We start from the raw sequence: 1,993 nt of genomic DNA, 5'->3' as shown, positions 1-1,993 counted from the left end.
TACCGGCGTTTGACATGGTGGGGGCCCGGCGTTGTAGCCATTATGCTAACTGCTGGCCCCAGTGACTGTGTTTTTAAAGAGAAGAGTTTAAAACCACCTGAGTCTGTGTTTTCTCAGTGCTGATAGGTGAAGTCCAATCCTGGCCCTTTATTCCTGAAAAGAGAAGATGTGCTTAAACACCAGTGACATCTTCATTCAACACTAAAAAGTCAGACTCTGATGTGAACAAAATGCTCCAGGAGCTAGTTTGGGATCCCTTTCCCTCCTAGAGCCTGGCAGTGGGTCCATGTTCAGTGAAAGAATGACACTCTTCTAGTCATTCATCTTGATCTGCTTAGGCTCCAGAGGCTTTGACCAGTTGGGGTACTGGTGCTTTGTGGGCAAGGACACCAGCCCTGACACCCGAGGTATTCAAGTATAAAAAAGACCCACTGCTACATTGTTCACCTGGCTGTGGGTCACAATGGGGATGGCGTCACAATGGGGATGAGGCTACAGTACTGTTCTGTGGTATAGTTCTTATCAGTAGCTAGCATTCACCTGTTGTACTGTGGTTACTATGTGCACAAGGTGGGAGGAAGTCCCAGAGACCTGGCTAGTTGCACAACAGTGCAGGTCACAGGCTTAATCCCCATGGTAGCTCTTGTGGGTGGTGATTAAGATGGGATGTGTATGAGTCAGCAGGTGGTGTGGTGGTTGAGGTGTGGGACTCCCATATGGCTGACCATAGTTTGAGTCATAAACCTAGAGGTATGCTTTCTCACTTTCCTGTCCTTTCTCTCTGTTGCCTCCTGGTGAATCAAAATCATAATAATGATGATGACAAATAAAATTAAATAATTCTTTTTTTTTTTTTTAAAGGTGGAATGTGTAGACAAGGAGACCATGATTGCTCTGGGCAACCTGTCTTCCTGGGTGAAGGCATGTCTGGGCTGTGACATGCCAGGCTCAGGCTCAGATGGTAGTGGCCTTCCCTGAACAGGCTCTGTGAACTCCAGGCTCCACTAGAGTGAGCAGTCAGCACTCCACATGGTTGGGAGAGGCCTGGCACTCCCAGAAGAGAACAGTCCTAGACTGTCATTAATACAAGGCAGTCCAAGCCTATCTTTTCCTAAAATCCTAATCTGTTAATTTGCTTCTACACATAGAATCAATCCTCCTGATAAGTCTTTGTCTAGTTCTCCCTGGGAACATGGTGGTGCGATGAAATGATGATTCACAGAGACAGTGGCAGACTAATTTCAGCCAGGCTTGTCTACTCTCCTGTAGTATAATTGTTTTTAGGAACCAATATGACTGTGCCTACAATTCTGCACAAAAACAGGGTGCTTTTCATTTTCCTTTGGGCTATCACCACCTGAAGTTTCATTTTCATTTACTGACTAAAAATTGTGACATTAGATTGAAGTCAGGTGATATCACAACCCATTTTTGCACCATGAAGGCCTTGTTCCTGGGAGATGGATGGATAGAAGTTTCCAGAACTGATGGCTCCTGTCAGGGAGGGTTGTGGTGGCACGGGTTGTGGGGTGGGCTGTGGTGTCTGATGTGTCTGTGGTGGCTGTGGTGTCTGGAATATTCATGGTCAGAAAGGAGATGTGCAGTTGCATTAACTTCTCAGGGGCTCTGGCACCTCATGCTTCTCCCTCTTCTGGCTGCATAGGGAGGGAATGTGACCTTCATGTTTCCTGAGAGATCTGAATGTGAGCATGCAGGTAATCTGTAGCAGTGGTGCCTTAACCTCAAAAATGCTGGCCATAGTGCAAGTAGAAGTCATTGTTGCATCATCTAGTGGGGTGGCATGAGTGGCGGTGGAAATAGAGTGTCATGGCCACTGCCTGGGGTGCAAATATTTCTAGGTGGGACTGAAGATGAAGTGCAAGTGGCCCATGCCCACTTCCAGAGCCATGCAAGCAGCAATGGTCACTGACCATCCCTTCATCAGGTACTCAACTCTTGGCCCTCTAGAAGTGCCATGGCCAAGCTTCCCTTG

At 47.2% G+C, this 1,993-nt stretch overlaps 1 pseudogene; it reads right to left on the bottom strand.

The window, feature by feature from the left end:
• LOC102493130 (akirin-1 pseudogene) overlaps positions 1-1,583 on the bottom strand; it is a 2,723-nt pseudogene extending 1,140 nt beyond the window's left edge.
• Between the last annotated feature and the right edge of the window lie 410 nt (positions 1,584-1,993).

Source organism: Tupaia chinensis, unplaced genomic scaffold (assembly GCF_000334495.1).
Source record: "Tupaia chinensis unplaced genomic scaffold, TupChi_1.0 Scaffold144763_1, whole genome shotgun sequence".
Classification (NCBI taxonomy): domain Eukaryota; kingdom Metazoa; phylum Chordata; class Mammalia; order Scandentia; family Tupaiidae; genus Tupaia; species Tupaia belangeri.
The sequence above is the reverse complement of the archived record's forward strand: the minus strand, read 5'-3'. Positions and strand labels throughout refer to the sequence as shown.